Source organism: Carcharhinus amblyrhynchos, chromosome 6 (assembly GCF_965287045.1).
Source record: "Carcharhinus amblyrhynchos chromosome 6, sCarAmb.v2.hapA, whole genome shotgun sequence".
Lineage (NCBI taxonomy): Eukaryota > Metazoa > Chordata > Chondrichthyes > Carcharhiniformes > Carcharhinidae > Carcharhinus > Carcharhinus amblyrhynchos.
In genome coordinates this window covers 123858466-123879418 of record NC_137329.1, presented here as the reverse complement: position 1 = coordinate 123879418, position 20953 = coordinate 123858466, and the positions used below count along the sequence as shown (strand labels likewise).

General features: G+C 44.7%; 1 protein-coding gene across 3 annotated transcripts in view; it reads left to right on the top strand.

Annotated features, from left to right (window-relative positions):
* Positions 1–20953, top strand: part of LOC145344575 (anoctamin-4) — a 162553-nt gene that overhangs the window by 25123 nt on the left and 116477 nt on the right. The window contains exon 1 of one of the 3 annotated variants that reach the window (XM_080191776.1): positions 5221–5280. The exons of the other annotated variants lie outside the window; for them this stretch is intronic. The gene's annotated coding sequence lies outside the window, so the exon portion shown is untranslated. Of the gene's footprint in view, positions 1–5220; positions 5281–20953 lie in introns of those variants that run through there. 3 annotated transcript variants of the gene reach the window in all.

Sequence of the window (20953 nt, the reverse complement as noted above, 5' to 3'; positions counted from 1 at the left end):
GGAAGAGTCTCTCCATCTCTATCCTATCCATCCCATTCATCATCTTATACGTCTCAATGAGATCTCCCCTCATTCTTCTAAACTCTAACGAGTACAAGCCTAATTTATTCAGCCTCTCCTCATAGCTCAACCCCCTCAACTCCGGCATCAGCCTAGTAAACCTCCTCTGCACTCCCTCCAAGGCTAAAATATTCTTGCGTAAGTATGGCGCCCAAAACTGCACACAGTACTCCAGCTGCGGCCTCACCAATGCCCTATACAGCCGCAGCAAGACCTCCCTACTTTTATATTCAATCCCCCTCACGATGAAGGCCAGCATCCCATTCGCCTTCCTGACCACCTGCTGCACCTGCAAGCTGGGTTTTTGCGACTCATGCACAAGGACCCCGAGGTCCCTCTGCACCGTCGCCTGCTGCAGTTTTTCTCCACGTAAGTAATAATCCTTCCTACCATTATTCCTACCAAAGTGGACCACCTCGCACTTGCCAACATTAAATTCCATTTGCCATTTCCTGGCCCATTCGCCCAGCCTATCTAGATCCTTCTGTAGACTCTCCCCACCCTCCACACAATTTGCCTTTCCACCAATTTTGGTGTCATCAGCAAATTTTGACACCCTACACTCAGTTCCCTCCTCCAGATCATCTATATAAATGGTAAATAGCTGAGGCCCCAGCACCGACCCCTGGGGCACTCCACTAGTCACCATCCACCAATCCGAATAGCACCCATTGACCCCCACTCTCTGCCTCCTATTTGACAACCAGTCCTCTATCCACGCTAACACCCTACCCCCAACTCCATGCCCCCTGACCTTCTGTAATAACCTCTTGTGAGGTACCTTGTCAAACGCCTTCTGAAAATCCAGAAAGACCACATCCACCGGCTCTCCTCTATCCACAGCTCTAGACACATCCTCATAGAACTCCAGTAAATTTGTCAGACACGACTTCCCTTTAAGGAAACTGTGCTGCGTCTGCTCTATCAAGCAGTTCCCCTCAAGATGCCTCGCTATTTCCTCCTTGATGACGGATTCTAACATTTTACCTACAACAGACGTTAAACTAACAGGCCTATAATTCCCCGCCTTTTGCCTGGCACCCTTCTTAAACAACAGTGTAACATTAGCTGTTTTCCAATCTTCCGGCACTTCCCCGGAATCTAGCGATGTCTGGAAAATAACCACCAAGGCATCCACTATCACCTCCGCCATTTCTTTCAGAACCCTCGGATGCATTCCATCCGGTCCTGGGGACTTGTCCACAATCAGCCCCTCCAGTCTGTCGAGCACCACCTCTCTAGTAACAGTAATGTCATCAAGACCCTTTAGTCCTACCACCTTTCCATCTCTAACATCCATTTTGGTAGAGAGATTGAAGAGAGGGCTTGTATTCACTGGAGTACAGAAGAATGAGGGACGGATTTGATTGAGGTATATAAAATACTCAACAGGATTGATAAAGTAAACGTTAACCAAATGTTCCCCCTTCTAGAACAGCCTAGAACAAGATGTCATTGTTGTAGAGTAAGAGGGAGGATGTTCAAGACAGAGATAAGGAGAAGCTACTTCTCACAAAGACCTGTGAATCTGTTGAGGGATCCTATGTATTTTTTACCCTGTTTAATTCATCTATGCAAAGACTTCATTTTAAGATATTTCTGTCAATGCAATTACATTTAAATGCTAGGCTGTAGGGTTAACTAACACTGCTAACTTGAGTACATTTTAAAACTCAGAAGGCACGCTGGATTATTTAGAAATTGACTGCATTCCTAAAGGGTACACAATGGAGGCAAAACAAGTTTTTGATAACAGCAACTGCAAGGCTTGTTTTTTCTAAATGGAGACAGCATGTGATGGACATTTGTAATAAAGAGATAAGGGTTGAGATATATTATGGAATAAAGTGTTTGTTTTTGAGCTCAGTTTTCAAGATCCTGTCAAGTCTCAGTACAGGGACAGGCTTGCACAGAGGCCTGTCTCCAAATTCACTTTCCTTTCGCTTTTGTCATGTTAATTTTCTTAAGTTCTGTTCAATCAAAGAAATTCATTTTAAGACCCCCACCCGTGCTGTCCCCTCATCTGTTCAAGGATTGAATGGACTCAACATCTGTGGAACTCACTGCCCCAGAGTGGAGTGGATGCAGAATCAACCAATGGATTCCAGAAATAGTTAGATAAACATTTGATCAAAAATGGGATAAAGGGCGATTGGGAAAAGACAGGGAAGTGGAGTTAGGATGAGATGGAGATCACCATGATCATACAGAATGGCGGAGCGGGCTCAAAGGGCTGAATTGCTGACCCTCGCTCCTAATTCCTATGTTTGAACGTAAAATAAAGAGGGGAATTCGAAACAGGGCACAGGGGCAGCATAAATCATCAAAGGTAGCAGGACGGATCGAGAGCGCGGTTAATAAAACACAGAATTCTCAAGCTCTCTAAATAGAGGTATAGAGTATAAAAGCAAAGAAGATATAAAGACTGATGTGACCTCAACTAGAGCATTGTGTCCCATTCTGGATGCCATTCTTTAAGAAGGATGTGAAGGCATTCGAAAGAGTGCAGAAAAGATTCATGAGAATGGTTCCACAGATGAGGAACTTCACGTGCACGGATACAGGAGAATTTTGGGACTGTTTTCCTTGGAGAAGAGAAGGCTGAGAGGAGATTTGACCGTGGGGTTCAAAAAATCACGAAGGGTCTGGACAGATGAGATAGGGAGGTATTGGTCCCGATGGTGGAAGGATTGAGAATGTGGGCGCACGAGTTGAAGATAATTGGTAAAGGAATCAAAGGTGACAGGAGGAAAATGTTCCTCATGCAGTGAATGGTTAGGATCTGGAATGAACCGTGTGAGAATTTTGTGGTTTTCAAATGGTGATTGAAAATTCTCTGATGAGGAAAGATTTGCAACACTGCAGAGAAAAGACAGGGGAGTGGGGATGAGTTGAATTGCCCTCAAAGAGAGTTAGAATCCACAGGATGACCAGAATGGATTGTGACCATTCTCTTAGTAAGTTATAAGAACATAAGAAATAGGAGCAGGAGTCGGCCATCTAGCCCTTCAAGCCTGCCCTGCCATTCAATAAGATCATGGCTGATCTGAAGTGGATCAGTTCCACTTTCCCGCTTTCTCCCCATAACCCTTAATTCCCCTGTCTATCAGAAACCTATCTACCCGTGTCTTAAATATATTCAGCAAGGTAGCCTCCACCACTTCAACGGGCAGAGAATTCCAGAGATTCACCACCCTCCGAGAGAAAAAGTTCCTCCTCAACTCTGTTCTAAACTGCAACCCCCCCCCCGCCAACTTATTTTGAGGCTGTGCCCTCTAGTTCTGGTTTCGTTTCTAAGTGGGAAGAATCTCTCTACCTCTACCCTATCCATCCCCTTCATTATCTTATACATCTCTATAAGATCCCCCATCATCCTTCTAAACTCCAACAAGCACAGACCCAGTCTATTTAGTCTCTCTTCATAGTCCAACCCCCTCACCTCTGGTATCAGCCTAGTGAACCTAGGAACTAAGTAACAGCTTAGGAACTAAGTTGTTACGCTGCTAACTCAAATATGCTCCTTTTTCTGATGAATCCCTAGAAGTTTTGATTTTCCAGTTTATTTAACTCTTTATTTGAAATATTTGCGATACTGTTTCAATACAAGTTAGGGAAATATTTTGCAGTGTTGTAATGAAGCAGATTGTGGGTTCAGAATACTTTTAATGGACAGAAAGCTCCCACCTATCCAGCCAGCGACAGCACGGTGGGACAGTGGTTATCACTGCTGCCTCACAGTGCCGGGGACCCAGGTTCGATTCTGGCCTAGGGTCACTGTCTGTGTGGAGTCTGCACATTCTCCCTGTGTCTGCATGGGTTCCCTCTGGGTGCTCTGGTTTCCTCCCACAGTCCAAACGATGTGTAGGTCAGGTGCATTAGCTATGCCCAATTGCCCTTTAGTGTCCAAAGGCATGTTGGTTAGGTGGATTGGCCATGCTAAATTGTCCCTTAGGTTGGTGGGTAAATACATGGGGTTAGAGCCTGGGTGGGTTGCTCTGTTTTTTCTATTAGTGTTGCAAGTAGGCTTACATTAACACTGCAATGAAGTTACCGTGAAAATCCTCTGGTCGCCACACTCTGGCGCCTGTTCGGGTACACTGAGGGAGGATTTAGCACGGCCAGTGCACCTAACTGGCACGTCTTTCAGACTGTGGGGGGAAACCTGAGCACCCAGAGGAAACCCACGCAGACACGGGGAGGATGTGCAGACTCTGCTCTGCTGGAGCAAACTTGACGGGCCGAATGGCCTCCTTGCGCACTGTGGGGAATTCTCTGATGTGTTGGAGTGGGCTCTTTGCCGAGACCTTGGTGTGAGATGATGAATAAGATGATGAATGGGATGGATAGGATAGAGGTGGAAAGACTCTTCACGCTCAAAAAAGACAATAGGACTAGGGGGCACAGCCTCAAGATAAAAGGGGGGCGGTTTAGAACGGAGTTGAGGAGGAACTTCTTCACTCAAAGGGTGGTGAATCTCTGGAATTCTCTGCCCGTTGAAGTGGTGGAGGCTGCCTCGCTAAATATTTTTAAGACGCGGGTTGATGGGTTTTTGATAGGAGAGGGGATTAAGGGTTATGGGGAGAGGGCGGGAAAGTGGAACTGAGCAGCGACAGATCAGCCATGATCTTATTGAATGGCGGGGCAGGCTCGAAGGGCTAGATGGCCTACTCCTGCTCCTATTTCTTATGTTCTTATGTGAGTATTATTAGCTCCACCGGAGGTGGGGTGGGGGGGGTAGCTGTGCTGGAGCCTTTAACGCTCACCGCCCCCTGTTACCCCTCCACAGTTGGTGCCCGAGTGCTGACACACTTCATTCTGCAGCCATTGGCTGATGGCAACTACTGCTGAAGAATACTAAAATCTTCATGCAGCTAAATAGCTGATGGTCCGGAGGAGCAGGAGTCATCCTCGGTGAATGAGCTGCGGGGAGAGTGACCCAGTGGCAGCCAGGTGGACGGCAGCAAAGGCTTCCTTCCAGCCTGATCGCTGGGTCACTAATTAATTTCCCTTCGTTTTGCTAATGCGACTCATGTGATTCGCGAAGTTTTTTTTTTGCCCGGGTATCTGGTGGGGTTTGGTTTGGTTTTTATTTTCTTCTCGCGTGCAGCCTTCCCGAATGGTCTGGAGAGTTGCCGTCTTGTGAATTCCGATCCTGGTGTTGAGCCTTTCCTGCAGTAGAGGGTTCGGTGCGGATATGAGTGGATCTTCATGCCCGTACTGGTGAGTGCCGAGGCGTTTGTAGTCGCTCTGTGACGGGTCTTTCAGTGCAGATTGCTGCATTTTATACAGTTCAGTGACCTTCAGTCTCTGCAAGGGCAAAAAAAAGAGAGAGAAATCCCATTGTAGTCATTCAAAAACAGGTTTATAATTGTATCTAATGCTGTTTTAAACGGGTGGCAACATTGAACTGAATGTAGTGGCAGCAGCGTCGTAGCTGGAGGAGTTTATAATATTGTGCACTTTGTGTGCCCTTGATTGGGGAGGAGGGTGGAGTGAGATTTGGATATTTTAATTGTTGGACCATTCTGTCTGTAGGTGTGAGGAATTGTGTGTGTGTGTGTGTACTCGGGAATGTGAGCTGGGCTGGATTAAGTATTGAAAGTTGCAGGTGCGGTTGTGGGCAGGAGGTTGAGTCTCTTAAATGACATTGCAGAGTCAGCCTCAGTCCACGGCTGGACATCGGGCGAGGGGGCTGGATCAGTGAAACATGTGCAACGACAGTCCTTTCACATTCTTGAGTTCCTTTTTGGTATTTCTCTGAATTGGCTGCTGTTAAAAATGTCAACGGAATGGTGACCTTGTGGAGCTGCCTATTTGGTTAATAAAACACCAGCCCTCCAGTGTGGAGTGGTGGTGTTTTATTTAATATATTGTATATTCAGGGGGAGAAGATGCCATCAATTGGATTTTGTAACTCATGCCTTGACTCTTTAACTGAGCAGATTGCAGCTGTTCGAGGTCTGTTTTAAGACAAATTTCCTTTTTTTTTGGCCAACCAAAATGTGGGGTAAAAACTGCACACTGTCTCTGAGCATCTACTGCAGGGTATCCCCTTGGCAGGTAGACAAGATATTGTACCAATTATCAGCTGAGTCACTGCCGTTCTCTCCCTATTCTCTGTGGAAATAGAATTTTTCAGTGATTATGTTGTGTTTTATACTATCCTGGAATCATTTTTAAAAATACTTTATTCTTTCGTATGGAACAAGTTTGTTTTCCACATAATCTAATTATCACTTAGTCAAAGTGTTAACTGATAATTAGATTAATCTTTTTAAATAGGCTGGAATATATTAAATGACTGCATTAAATGGTCTAGTGGTATTATTGCCAGCCTAATCCACAAATTTATCATAGACAAATCATTAGAATCATACAATGCAGAAGGAGGCCATTTGACCCATTGAGTCTATGCCGACCACAATCCCACCCAGGCCCTCTTCCCATAACCTCACACATTTACCCTACTAATTCCTGCACCCCCCCCCCCCCCCCCCCCCCCCGAAACACTAGGGTCAATTTACTGTGGCCAATTAACTAACCCACACATCTTTGGACTGTGGGAGGAGACCGGAGCACTCAGAGGAAGCCCATGCAGACACGGGGAGAACGTGGAAATTTCCATTCAGTGACCTGAGGCTGGAATTGAACCCGAGTCCTTAATGCTAGCCACTGTGCTACTCATTATTAATGTTCTGGGGACCCGGGTTTGAATCTTGCCAAGGCAGAATTCAATAAAAATATCTGGAATTAAGAATCTCATGATGAGCATGAAACGATTGTCAGAAAAGCCCTTTGGTTCACTAATATCCCTTTTTTTTTTAAAGGGAAGGAAATCTGCCATCCTTACCCAGTCTGGCCTCCAGAGTCACAGCAATGTGGTTGACTCCCATTGTAAAAGGGCAGTGAGGGATGGGCAACATGCGTTGGCCAGCCACCAAAGCCCATGAATGAACAAAAAAATTCAAATTATTGGATTGATTTGCCTGAATTGCTTTGGACCAGCTGTAATAAGACAATAAGATATAGAAGCAGAATTAGGCCACTTAGCCCATTGCGTCTGCTCAGCCATCCAATCGTGGCTGATATTTTTCTCATCTCCATTCTCCTGTCTTTTCTCCATAAACCCCGATCCCCTTATTAATCAACCTATCTGTCTTAAAGACACTCAATGACCCGGCTTCCACAGCCCTCTGTGGCAAAGAGTTCCACAGATTCACCACTCTCTGGCTGAAGAAACTCCTCCTCGTCTCTGTTTTAAGGGATTGTCCCTTAGCCTAAGGTTGTGCCCTCTGGTTCTAGTTTTTCCTACTAGTGGAAACATCCCCTCCACGTCCACACTATCCAGGTCTCACTGTATCCTGTAAGTTTCAGTAAGATTCCCCACCCCCCCCTTCTAATCTTCACCGAGTACAAACCCAGGGTCCGCAGCCGTTCCTCGCACAACAAGCTCTTCACTCCAGGGATCATTCTTGTGAACCTGAATAGACAGACTGAGACTCTTCACCCTATTACTCCAGATGAAGAGATGTTCAAGAGGTATTTTTCCACTTGGGGTGGCGTTTTCTTTCCCTAGAATATTTAGTGTGGGATCAGTTGGTTTATTGTCACATTGATTCTACAATAGTAACTTCCATGTAGGATCTGGCACGGTTATAGTGTAAAAGAGTTCATCTGGTAATGTCCATAACTAATCCAATACAAATTTTCCTGGTGTCTGATGGACTGAAATTTGGTCTTGTTATTTTCACTTGCGATCTACTGAGTGATAACACGTCGCAGAGAGAGTGGTTGCCTCGCTTGCTGGGGTTAGTTTAAATGTATGTGGGTGGGATTGGGGGCAGGGGGGTAAAACGAGAGAGCTGGAACTCTGCAGGAAAGACTTGTGCATTTTGATATTTTTGTAGAAAACTATGGAATGTGTTTGGGATGTTTTGAAAGTAAACAAAGTCTAATATGTAGACTGCTAAATGAGATTAGTGCACTCCTCCAATCGAGTCATGGTTTCATTACATTTTTTGGGAGTTGTAAAATGTGACATTACTTAAAAAGGTTCCATAAATAATCGAGCTTCAAGTTATGATTTCTTGAGCAGGCTGGAGCTATTCACTCTGGGTAACAGGAGAGCTGGTGGGAGCCTTTAGAATGAAAGGTTTAATTAGGGGTTCCATCCACCATCTTAATCATTCACTCCCTCCACCATTAGCACACGTTGTACTAATGCACACCCTTCAAAATGATTTACTGTAGCTTGTCATGGCTTCAGCAGTATTTTCCAAACCCCACCACCTTGGCCACTTGGGAGGACAAGGGCAGCAGATGCATAGGACCACAAGCTACAAGTTCCCCTCCCATCCTGACTTGTTGTCCTCTTATTGTCACCGGGTCAAAATCCTGGAACTCCCCCCCCAACAGCACTGTGGCAGCACCTACACCGCGTGGACTGCTAAGGTTCAAGAATGATAACTCACTATCACCTTCTCGAGGGCAATGAATGCTTGTCTTGCCAGTGACACTCATTCTGTGAATGATATTTAAAATTGTGGAGAAACTGTATCCACTTGAGCGAGCTTTGGGAGCATCCACTGGAGTTTAAGATTGAGGGGAAACATGAGGGGCCTTGACAGGGTGGAGGCTGAAAGGATGTTTCCTCTCATGGGGAGGCCTGGTCCTATTTAAGATAAAGAGAATATTTACCTCCCTGAGGGTGCTTGATCTGTGTAATTCTCTTCCCCAGAGAACAGTGAAGACTGGGTCACAATATGGCTCAGGCTGAGTTAGATGAAGTCTTGATAGAAAAGGTGTCCACAGGGTTTAGTGGGAGTTGAAGCTACAGGAGAACCATGATCTTATCAAATGGCAGAACAGGCTTGAGACCAGACTGTCTCCTGCTCCCAGTTTGTACCCTCGTAGAGCCCAAAACAAGGGTTGATAAATGAGTCATAAATAATCTTGGGTCTTCCTAGAGAGTAGTGAAAAGTGATTGAAGCAGAACATGGTGCATTTAAGGGGAGGCCTGATGTATTTAGTTTATTTGTGGGACATGGGTGTTGCTGCCGGTCCTTAGTTGCCCTTGAGAAGATGGTGAGAAGCTGCCTTTGATACAACTGGGTGTCTTGCTGGGCCATTTTGGGTGGCAGTTGAATCAACCACATTGCTGTGGCTCTGGAGTTGTGTGTAGGCCAGACCAGGCAAGAATGGCAGGTTTCCTTCCCTAAAGGGCATTAGTAAACCAGATGGCTTTTTCCAACAATTGGCAATGGTTTCATGGTCATCAGTAGATTCTTATTCCAGATATTTTTCTCTTTACTGAATTCAGATTCTACCATCTGTCGTGGTGGGATTTGAACCCCAGTCCCTGGAACATTTAGATGAGTTTCTGGATTAATAGTCTAGCGATAATACCACTAGGTCATCACCTCCCTTAGCAAGTATACACAAGTGAGTGAGAGCTGAACAGGAGGAGGGTCATGTAGAATATAAACATTGGCATGGATCAGACAGGCTGAGTGGCCTGTATGCTGTAGGTTCTATACACCTGTTTTATTGTCAGCTGCCTTGAAGCTTATGATAAATTGTATTCTCAGCTGTACTGTACAACTTGTGTGCATATTAACACCAAGCTGTTAACATGTCTTGCACATTGGCCTGTTATCTTTGATCACCTTATTGGTGTACTGATTGTCATGCAGCCTCTGAAGGGATAGTAACAAGGGACTTGACCCAGTCGGCTGGTGATTAGATGGAACTCCAGCAGGAAGGAGGGGTTCTCGGACCATGAGGTGGTCTCGGTGATTAGGAGCCTGTGATGCTTCTATAATAAACCCAGTGGCAGTTGTGCCTCTGCAGCCCTGTGCCAGTAAGCGAGGCCTGGGAGAAGGTTCAGTACAATCTTCCCAAGAAAGTGTCTGTATAATCTGAGGAAAGGCTTTGGGGTGATGGGATTGGAGCTCTTCCCTCCTTCCCGCTGTGAACATTTCACAAATGTGTGTTTTCTGCTAATGCTAATTTTAGGTGATTTTATTGGAATCAGACAGCAGCGCAAATACATTATCCAATTATACCTCATTACCGATGAGGATGTTACTATGTATCTCCTTCTCTCTCCAACTCAGCTTGGAACACTCTGACTCAGTAGCTTCACTTTGTCACGGAGTGTGGAGGTGGTGGGATCTCTCCAGAGACTTGGGCACGGAATCAAGGCTGACTCTCCTCTGCAGTACTGAGGGAGTGTCACACTGTTGGAACGTTGTCTCTCAGATGAGATAACATTGCAGCCCTGTCTGCCTCCTCTAGAAGCAAAGGTTTCCGTGACACTGTTTCCAAGGAAATGGGGCTTTCTCTCTGTTCTGGCTGGTATATAACTCCTAACTGAAACACATTATCTGTTTATTTATCTCCTGTGCTGTTTAGTTATTGGGTTTCTTACATTTCCTGGCATGGACAAGATGGGTCAAATGGCCTCCTGTCCAGAAACTTTTCTCTTGGCTCTATTATAAGTGGGTAGCCTCACAATACCAGGTTAAAGTCCAGAAGGTTTATTTGATAGGACAAGCTTTCAGTCTCGCCCCTTCAGGTGAGTGAAGAGTCTTGTTCACAAACAGGACATGTATAGACACAAACTCAGTTATGAGATAATGGTTGGAATAGAAGTCTTAATCAAGTTTTTACAGGTGGAGAGAGGGTTAAGCACAGGTTGAAGAGATGTATATTGCCTCCAGTCGGGATGGTTAGTGAAATTCTGCAAGCCCAGGCAAGTCGTGGGGGTTACAGATAGTGCGACATGAACCCAAGATCCCGGTTGAGGCTGTCCTCATGTGTGCGGAACTTGGTTATCAGTTTCTGCTCAGCGACTCTGCGTTGTCGTGAAGGCCGCCTTGGAGAATGCTTACCCGAAGATCAGAGGCTGAAGTGCCCCCTGACAGGAGGGGAACACTCATGCCTGGTGTTTGTCGAATGGTGTCCATTCATCCGTTGTCACAGAGTCTGCATGGTCTCCCCAATGTACCATGCCTGGGGACATCCTTTACTGCAGCGTATCAGGTAGACAATGTTGGCTGAGTCATAAGATAGTGACTATACTCTCAAAGCTATTTCATTGGCTTAAGACACTTTGGAATACCTTGGCTTGTTAAGGAGCTATTAAAAATGCAAATAGTTTAATTTGGAGTTCAAGAATGTTTCATATATTCATGTATGTCAAGACTTATCTACTGAGCCTCCACCAGGGTATGGGATGAGAGAGCAACTCCCTTCACCTCATTGGGCAGCTCCCTGACTAATATTAATCCCTCAGTCACCAGCAGAGAGTTTGGTCATTGTTTGTTTGTGGGAGCTTGCTCTGCACTAAATTGGCTGTCATCTCCTATATAATGGCCGAAACTCTCTGGTCTATCTTGTCACCACTGCCAGTGAGAATGGAGAATTTGGCACTTGGCCAAATTCTCCATTCATAGCAGCGGGATTGGAGAATCCCAGCGGTGGGCAAGATCAGAGAATTCAACCCTCCAACAGTGACAAAAATGTATTTCACTAGTTGTAAAATGTTTCGAGTCCAGTGGCCGTGAAATGTACTTTTATAAATGAATGCAAGTCTTTTTCCATTTCTCTATATGGACCCTATTCACAGTTCTTGCCATTTAAAAATACTCTGATCAAATTTCCTTCTATTACTGAATGGATGACTCCTACACTTCCTCACACTGCAACTCTACCTTCCACACTTCTGTACTTATTAGTTTCACCTGTCACTGTCTCTCTGCTACATTTTCTCCCCATCTCCATCATTTGTTGTGCTACTTAGTGAAATGGCATTTGAAATTTCACTGATATTTCTGGAATTGAATTCAATAAATCTCCTAATTTGTGGACTGGCACTTGATAAATAAGCCACTCACTGGTTCCTGGCTGTGTTGTAAGAACTTGACTGGTGTCCTTCTGGGAACATGTCCCTACGGGTAACCCCAGTCTCAAAAACTTGCTGAGTCTTTCTCTAAAGTGACTGAGCAAGCTACCTGATTATTTGTTTATTTTTTTAAAGTGGAGTCTCTGTGGGATAACCCATTATTGTTTCTTAGCGTGTTTACCTGCTTGCTGCTGCTGTCAGCTCTGCTGAAACTCAATCCCCTTGCAATCCAGCCTTAAGTTTTAATCATCGCCCTTCCTAAGCAAACCTATGTACGTGTGGTTGGTTCGGGAAATTGGGTCATGTGATGCCTGTTTTGTTAAAGTCCATTTTACCAGAATCGTACAGGGCAAAAGAGACCCATCGGGTCTTGAGAAACACCTGAACTCCCACCTAATCTGCCTGCCAGCACTCTGCCCATAGCCCTGAATGTTATGATGCGCCAAGTGCTCATTCAGGTACTTTTTTAAAGGATGTGAGGCATCCCGCCCCCACCACCCTCCCAGGCAGCACATTCCAGACATTCGGCACTCTCAGGGTTTAAAGAAAAGCCCTTCCCTACATTCTCTTTCTGCTCTTGGCCTGTCGAGCAGAACTGCTTCGTTGATGCTTTTTTTTGTTCTGACCCAGAGGGCTGGCTCTGTTTCTCCCCCTCTGCTTTTATTTAAGATACTATCTGTTCTCTGCAATATCCTCCTGAACTCTTTTGCCCTCTGATTCTAACCCCTAATGCATAACTTTCCTGTTGTCTCACCATCAACAACCTAATCTACTGTTCAGACCCCCACAGTCTGGAATTCTCTATCCTCCCCTTGTTAAGTTCCATCTCTGACTTAGCACTGCTGCCTCACAGCGCCAGGGACCTGGATTCAATTCCGGCCTTGGGTCACTGTCTGTGCGGAGTCTGCACATTCTCCCCGTGTCTGGGTGGGTTTCCTCCCACAGTCCAAAAGACGTGCAGGTTAGGTTGATTGGCCATGCTAAATTGACCCTTAGTGTCAGGGGGATTAGTGGGGTAAATATGTGGGGGTTACAGAGATAGGGCCAAGGTGGGATTGTGGTTGGTGCAGACTTGATGGATGGCTTCCGCACTGAGGGATTCTATAAAAATAATTCTTTAACTCTAACTGGTTTTATGATTGACCTTCTGAATCATGGGTTGCTGTTCTTTAACTCAATCTTCAGGAATAAATTTGTAACATTTAAAATCTGATTCATTTTTGAAGTTTCCTCACCCACGTACCTGGCAAAGTTCGGGTTGCCAATGTGAAGTAAATAATGACTAAAAGCACTGAAATTATATGTATAGTGAATTAAATATTCCATTTCAGTTAGGATATTAGTTGCTCATGATGTGCTGGAGTTGCATCCTTTCAACATTTCTCTAGTCTGAATAAATATTTTCTTTTATACCGAGAAATAATGTTGCTGCAAGACAGACAGCTTGCCTGTTCAGTTGAGGCATTCAAAAGGGCATTTGATTTATTATTGTCACATGTATTAATATACAGTGAAAAGTATTGTTTCTTGTATACTTTACAGACAAAGCATACCATTCACAGAGAAGAAAACGAGGGTGCAGAATGTAGTGTTACAGTCATAGCTAGGGTATAGAGAAAGATCAACTTAATGCAAAGTAGGTCCATTCAAAAGTCTGGCAGCAGGGAAGAAGCTGTTCTTGAGTTGGTTGGTATATAACCTCAAGCTTTTGCATCTTTTTTCCGATGGAAGAGAGAATGACTGGGGTGCGTAGGGTCCTTGATTATACTGGCTGTTTTGCCAATGCAGCAGGAAGTGTAGACAGTCAATGATGGGAGGCTGGTTTGCATGTTGGATTGAGCTACACTCACAACCTTTTGTAGTTCCTTAGGGTCTTGGGCAGAGCAGGAGCCCATACCAGAATGAATGTTTTCTATGGTGCATCTGTAAGTGGGTGAGAGTTGTAGCTGACATGCCAAATTTCCTTAATCTTCTGAGAAAGTAGAGGCATTGGTGGGCTTTCTTAACTATAATGTTGGCATGGGGGGACCAGGACAGGTTATTCGTGATCTGGATGCCTAAAAAGTTGAAGCTCTCAACCCTTTCTACTTCATCTCTGTTGATTAGGCAGAGGTTTCCTGAAGTCGATGACAATCTCCTTCATTTTGTTGACACTGAGGGAGAAATTATTGTTGCTGCACCAGTTCACCAGATTCTCTCTCATTCCTGTACTCTGATTCAATGTTTGAGATCTGACCCACTATGCTGGTGGTGTCAGCAGACTTGAAAATCAAGTTGAGGGGAACTTGGCCACACAGTCATAGGTGTATAAGGAGTATAGTCGGGGGCTGAGAACACAGCCTTGTGGGGCACCGGTGTTGAGGATGACCGTGGAGGAGATGTTGTTGCCCATCCTTACTGATTTGTAGTCTCTGGATTAGGAAGTTCAGGATCCAGTCGCAAAGGGAGGGGCCGAGGCCCAAGCCACGGAGTTTGGAGATGAGCTTTGAGGGAAAGATGGTGCTGAACGCTGGTCTGTAGTCAATAATTAGTCTGACATGGGTATCCTTGTTACCGAGGTGTTCCAGGATTGAGCGAGTGCAGAGCCAGGGAGATGACATTTGTTCTGGATCTGTTGCGGCAGTAGGCAAACTGTAGTGGATCCAGGTAGTCCAGGAGGCTGGAATTGGTTCGTGCCATGCTAACCTTTCGAAGCAATTCGCAATGATGGATGTTAGAGCCACTGGCTGATAGTCATTAAGGCACAGTGCTTGGTTTTTGTTTAGGCACTGGAATGATGGTCATCTTCTTGAAGCAGATAGGGACCTCAGATTGTTGTAAAGAGAGGTTAAAGACGTCTGCAAATGATGATTTGAATAGAAAGTGTGCAGCGGTATGGGGAAAAGGCAGGCAAATGGCACTAAGTTGTGAAGCATGTTTGGATAGATGGCTAGACCTGATGGGCCAAATAGCAGCCTCGGATTTGGGAACTTGCTGTGTACAGATTGGCTGCTCACATCCCACGTTATAACAGTGACTAGCTTTGAAAGACACTTCATTGGTTGTAACATGCATTAGGACACAGAGGTTGCAAAAGCTGTTTCATAAATGTAAGCTTTTTCCAATTGTGATGTTGGTGTACCTTTTTAGAGTTTTTAATTTGTGCTCACAGCCTTGGGTGATGTCATTGTTTGGAAGTGAAAAACTGGGGAGGTCAGGTGACAGGAACTTCATTTTTCAGTCTGGAACTGTAGGTTTGAGTTTTAGAAGGGATGGCAAGCTAAAAAGTGTTTTCCCGTTCTGTGGTTAGCTGACAACAACATCTTGTTCCCCCTGCTGTTGGGGGCTGGACCAGATTCTCTGTTTTGGGAAGCTGTCTTGTCTTCAGACTGTTTTGAACCTCAAGAGCATTTGACTGAAGAATCCAACTAACGGCCCCAATCCCAGTATCATATCTGTGCTGTTAAACCTGTGAAAAGGGTTTTTTGTCCATGGGATTCATTTGGTTGGAACATTGTCTCAATCTTTAAAGGTTATACACTATCATTGTTTGTAATTGATAAAAGTTCTTACCATTTTCTTACTATACATGTTAACTATATTCTTAAATAAATTTTGTTGGCTAAAACCTCCCCAGTGGATCACTTGAATCACACCTGAAGTGAAACATCTTGTGCTTATCCTAGCCAAATTCAAAATGCAGAATTTAGGATTTAGGTGGGTTTTATAAAACACTTTGCAGTTTTTAACCTGAACCATAACACAATATACTGGGATCTAAAAATGCTTCCTGCACCCCGTACTTCTGTAATATCAATTTAAAAGTTTTTGCTTTTGAAAAGGCCTTCTGGCCCCTCGAGCCTGCTCCGCCACTCAGTAAGATCATGGCTGATCTTTCCATGGACTCCACCTACCTACCTGCTCACCATAACCCTTAATCCCTTTTACTGTTCAAAAATCTACTTACCCTTGCCTTAAAAACATTCAATGAGGGGGCCTCAACTGCTTCACTGGGCAGGGAATTCCACAGATTCACAACCCTTAGTGTGAAGAAGTTCCTCCTCAACTCAGTCCTAAATCTGCTTCCCCTTATTTTGAGGCCATGGTCCTACTTCTAGTTTCACCCACCAGTGGAAGCAACTTCCCTGCTTCTATCTTACCTATTCCCTTCATAATCTTATGTTTCTATAAGATCTCCCCTCATTCTTCTAAATTCCAATGAGTGTAGTCCTGGTCTCTCCTCATAAGCCAACACTCAATTCTGGAATCAACCTAGTGAATCTCCTCTGCACCCCTCCAATGCCAGTACATCCTTTCTCAAGTAAGGAGACTTCGAAGGGTGTGTGTTGTTGGAATATTTTGTTTTTGAGTAATTCTGGAAATTCTCTTTATCGCTGCACCTGTTTTCCCCAGTCTAACATGTACGCTTGTACAGACACACCTGAACTAATGAGGCACAATTTGCTTTTGAAACACCAATACAAAATTAGCGCATAAACATTCCTGCACAGGGAGTTGTGTTGAAGGAGTGCTGCATTGTCACTGCTTAACGTTCCTGTGTTTTCTTGCTGGGCTGTATGGTGGCGCAGTCTGAAGAGCGAAGGTGGGCTCCAACACAGTTACAGCTCATTCATTACACTTTCCTTCCTATATGGGACCTCCACTGTGCTGCATTTACTTAATAAGTGAGCTTCAAAAATAACCCATTGTATGTGAGGCACTTTCTTATCTTAAATAAGAGTTCTTCTCATTCACACCAGGTGCCCATTCTCAACGGCTATAAATTTCCCATTATTTGATGAGTGGTCCCTTTGCATCATCTTGGACAGTGCATCAAAATACTTCTCACCATGGCAACTGAAGTCTTTGTCAATCTCACCTCACACAATATAATGAATTGTTCATTATTCTGGTGTCATTTCTTTCCGCTCTCTTCCTACTTTTTGACTGCGTCTTAGTTGTGTAATAGATTCCAGCACCTTCCCAATGACCAGCTCTATCATTCAAGGAAAGAGGGAATCTGTGTTTGTATTCGCTACCCTCCAATCCACTGGGACAATTCCCAGAGTATAGGGAATTTTGGAAGATCGCATTCAGTGCATTTCCTTCTTCCCTAGGATACAGATCGTCATCCAGTCAAGAAAATTTGACCTTTTTTTCAGTTCCTGCTTTCTTCTTTTCTCCATTGGCACAGTGGTTAGCACCACTGCCTCACAGTGCCAGGGACCCGGGTTCGATTCCCAGCTTGGGTCACTGTTTGTGTGGCGTCTGCACATTCTCCCCGTGTCTGCATGGGTTTCCTCCCACAGCCCAAAGCTGTGTGAATTAGGTTGATTAGCCATGATGTCTTCTCAGGGACTAGCTAGGGTAAATGCGTGGGGTTATGAGGATGGGGCATGGGTGGGATTGTGGTCGGTGCAGACTTGATGGGCCAAATGTTCTCCTTCTGAACTAAGATTCTATTGTAAATTCCTCATTTTAAAATCCTACCTCTCCAATGGACCCCTTAAGGTCAGGGTGACTAGCTAGGGTAAATACGTGGGATTATGGGGGTAGAGTCTGAATGGGATTGTGGTCGGTGCAGACTTGATGGGCCAAATGGCCTGCTTTTGCACTGTTGGATTCTATGATTAGTGTGGGGACTAATTAAACTATTGAGGTAATTGTTAACTTTTCTTATGCTCCACCCGTACCGAATCTATTACTTGCTCTTTCAAGCTGAGATCATTACTCACTGATTTAATTCTCCTAGCCGCCCACCATCACTACTTTCCCATTTTTGTCCATCTTTTTGAAATGTCAAGTTTCCCAGTGATGAATACTGTCCAGCCTCACCTCTGTAATCACAACCTGATCAAACTGTTCATCCCTATTTGTGGCATGAATCCATCTGTCTTCTTATGACTGAAAATATCACCTTTTTAAGCATATTTTGCTATCGCTAATATACTCAATGTTTTGTCCCTTCCTGTCACATTCTGCTTCTCTTCACTGCAGTGTGTCCTCAACCTTTACTCTCTCCACTTTTTAAAAAAATTTTTCTTTACGTGGAACCATTTCCCCATTTCTACAACTTTTCCAATGGGGAAAGATCCAAGTATATCATTCCTCTATAACAGAGAGATGTTATTGATGCAATGTTTTGGTTTATTTACCATCCTTATTAGTGGCACAGTGGTTAGCACAGCTGCCTCACTGCACCACAGACCTGGATTTGATTCCTGGTTTGTGTCGCTCTGCATTGTGAAGGGTAGGTCGTGCCTCACAAACCTTATCGAGTTCTTTGAGAAGGTGACCAAAGAGGTGGATAAGGGTAAAGTAGTTGACGTGGTGTATATGGATTTTAACAAGGCATTTGATAAGGTTCCCCATGGTAGGCTACTGCAGAAAATACAGATGCATGGGATTGAGGGTGATTTAGCAGTTTGGATCAGGAATTGGCTAGCTGACAGAAGACAGAGGGTGGTGGTTGATGGGAAATATTCAACCTGGAGTGCAGTTACTAGTGGTGTACCTCAGGGATCTGTTTTGGGGCCACTGCTGTTTGTCATTTTTATAAATGACCTAGATGAGGGTGTAGAAGGATGGGTTAGTAAATTTGCAGATGACACTAAAGTCGGAGCAGTTGTAGACAGTGAGGATGGATGTTACAGTTTGCAGAGGGACATAGATAAGCTGCAGAGCTGGGCTGAGAGGTGGCAAATGGAATTTAAGGCAGAAAAGTGTGAGGTGATTCACTTTGGTAAGAGTAACAGGAGCACAGAATATAGGGCTAATGGAAGGACTCTTGGTAGTGTCGACGAACAGAGAGATCTCAGGGTACATGTGCATAGATCCCTGAAAGTTGGCACCCAGGTTGTTAAGAAGGCGTACGGTGTGTTAGCTTTTATTGGTAGAGGGATTAAATTTCGGAGCTGTGAGATCATGTTACAACTGTACAAAACTCTGGTGCGGCTGCACTTGGAGTATTGCGTACAGTTCTGGTCGCCGCATTATAAGAAAGATGTGGAGGCATTGGAAAGGGTGCAGAGGAGGTTTACCAGGATGTTGCCTGGTATGGTGGGAAGGTCTTATGAGGAAAGGCTGAGGGACTTGAGGTTGTTTTCGTTAGAGAGAAGAAGGTTAAGAGGTGACCTAATTAAGGCATACAAGATGATCAGAGGGTTAGATAGGGTGGACAGTGAGAGCCTTTTTCCTCGGATGGTGATGGCTAACACGAGGGGACATAGCTTTAAATTGAGGGGTGATAATTATAGGACTGATGTCAGAGGTAGGCTCTTTACTTGGGGGGTAGTAAGGGTGTGGCATGCCCTGCCTGCAGCAGTTGTGGACTCGCCAACTTTAAGGACGTTCAAATGGTCATTGGATAGGTATATGGATAACATTGGAATAGTTTAGGTTAGAGGGTCATTAGATTGGTTCCACTGGTCGGCGCAACATTGACGGCCGGAGGTCCTATGTCCACACTGACCATGCTAAATTCTCCCTCAGAAGCAGCCCTGTGTACCATCTACAAGGTGCATTGCCAGCAACTCAAAGTGCTTTAGGCAGCATCTTGCAAACCACCTGGAAGGACAAGGGCAGCAGATACATGGGAACACACTACCTGCAAGTTCCCCTCCAAGTCGCTCGCCATCCTGACTTGAATTATGTTGCTGTTCCTTCACTGTTGGATCAGAATCCTGGGAATTCTCTAACAGCGCCGTGGATGTACCTCAGACTGCAGTGGTTCAAAAAGGCAGCTCACCGCCACCTTATCAAGCCATTATGGAAGGGCAATAAATATTAGCCTTTAAAAAGTGTTTTTGATTCTTTCATGGTGATGTTGTCCTGCTCTGACCCTTGGATCTTATCCTTAGATCCTCCTCTGACCTTTAGATTTACAAGGATGTTGCCTGGATTGGGAGGCATGCCTTATGAGGATAGATTGAGGGAGCTCGGTCTTTTCTCCTTGGAGAGATGAAGGATGAGAGGTGACCTGATAAAGGTATATAAGATGTTGAGAGGTATAGATCGGGTGGATTCTCAGAGGCTTTTCCCTAGGGCTGGAATGGTTGCTACGAGCGGACACAGGTTTAAGGTACTGGGAAGTAGGTACAGAGGAGACGTCAGGGGTAAGTTTTTCACTGAGGGTGGTGGGTGAGTGGAATCAGCTGCCATCAGTGGTGGTAGAGGCAAATTTAATAGGGTCTTTCAAGAGACATCTGGATGAGTACGTCGAACTTGATAGAACTGAGGGTTATAGGTAAGCCTAGTAGGTATGGATATCATTGGTGCAACTTGTGGGCCGAAGGGCCTGTTTGGGCTGTAGTTTTTCTATGTTCTATGACCCACTTTGAGAAATCCCAGTCTCCAGTTACTCTTAAATGATTCTGTTCCATTGAGGAAAGCAGCTTTTCTGGATTGGTTTTGACATTGGTAACCAGTGGACTGTGCTGACCTGGATTTAGGAACACTAGACGGGTCTCATCATAATGCCAGGGGTCTCGGCCTTGCCAGAAGTCCCCCTTATGTCGGCTGGGTTAAAATGGCAGGGAATGATGCATCAAGTGTGCTGAGTCTTGGTTAGACCCCCTCCAGAGTAACTTCAGTTCTGTGCAGTTCACCTCAGGAAAGACAAGATTTGATTTATTATTGTCACATGTATTAACATGCAGTGAAAAGTATTGTTTATTGCGTGCTATATAGATAAAGCATACCATTCATAGAAAAGGAAAGGAGAGGGTGCAGAATGTAGTGTTAGTAATAGGTTGTAGAGAAAGATCAACTTAATGCAAGATAGGTCCAGTCAAAAGTCTGACAGCAGCAGGGAAGAAGCAGGTTGGTACGTGACCTCAGACTTTTGTATCTTTTTCCCAACAGAAGAGAGAATGTCCGGGGTGCGTGGGGTCGTTAATTATGCTGGCTGCTTTGCTGAGGTAGTGGGAAGTGTAGACAGAGTCAATGGATGGGAAGCTGGTTTGTGTGATGGATTTGTCATATCATAGTTTTGGGATTAAGATCAGTAAA